The following is a 1,126-nucleotide window of genomic DNA, read 5'->3' as shown; positions in this document are numbered from 1 at the left end:
CTCTGCTTTCAGCCAAGATCCATCTAACATCAGCAACAATATCCCTAGTACCACGACCCCTTCTAAACCCAGCCTGGACTTCCGACAGTTCTCTGCTGATGTGCTGTTCTAATCATTTTTGGATAATCTTCAGTAGAATCTTGCTTGCATGTGAAATCAATGACACTGTTCTGTAGTTTCCACACTCAGCTGGGTCACCCGTCTTTGGAATGGGAACAAATATAGATCTCTTCCAGTCAGTTGGCCAAGTGGTTGTTCTCCAGATTTCTTGGCACAACTTGGTGAGCACATCGATGGCAGCATCTGTTAGCTGAAATATGTCAATTGTCAATTGGTATACCATCTATTCCGGGGGCCTTATTTTTTGCTCTTTCCTTCAGAGCAGCTTGAACTTCTGCCTCCATCACCATAGGCTATGGCTCAAATGCTATTTCATTAAATTCTTCTGTATCTGCCAATTCCTTTTGATACAATGACTCAATATATTCCTTCCATCTTCTTTTGATACCTCCTGGATCATTTAACATTCTGCCTAAAGCATCCTTGATTGTAGCAACTCGAGGTTTGAATTTATTCTTCAGTTCCTTGAGCTTAGGAAATGCTGAACGAGTTCGTCCCTTTTAATTTTCCGACTCTAGCTCCTTGCACAATTAATTGTAGTATTTTCTTTGTCATTCCGTGATGCCTTTTGGAATCTTCTGTTCAGCTCTTTAGTGTCTTGGATTCTTCCTTGTGCTTTGGCTTCTCTACGTTCCAGTGCAATCTTCAGAGTTTCTTCTGACATCCATTTTGGTCTTTTCTTCCTCTTCTGTCTTTGTAAAGACCGCCTGCACTCTTCCTGGACGATACACTTAACATCCTCCCACAACTCATCTGTTCTTCGCTCATTCGTTTTCAAGGCCTCAAACCTGTTCCTGAGATGATTCTGAAATTCAGGTGGTATGAAAGTAACGTCATATTTTGGCTCCTATGGATTCGGTTTTCACAGCTGATATTGAGCTTCTCCAGGGGTTCTTCCACAGATGTAGTCAATCTGATTCCTATGCATACCATCAGGTGAAGTCCATGTGTATAACCTGCGTTTGTGTCTCTTATAAAATGTATTTGCAATGAATAAGTCATTGAT

The sequence above is a fragment of the Elephantulus edwardii genome, unplaced genomic scaffold (assembly GCF_000299155.1).
Source record: "Elephantulus edwardii isolate Elephantulus edwardi_28Jun2011 unplaced genomic scaffold, EleEdw1.0 scaffold00159, whole genome shotgun sequence".
NCBI lineage: Eukaryota > Metazoa > Chordata > Mammalia > Macroscelidea > Macroscelididae > Elephantulus > Elephantulus edwardii.
Note: the sequence above shows the minus strand (reverse complement) of the source record.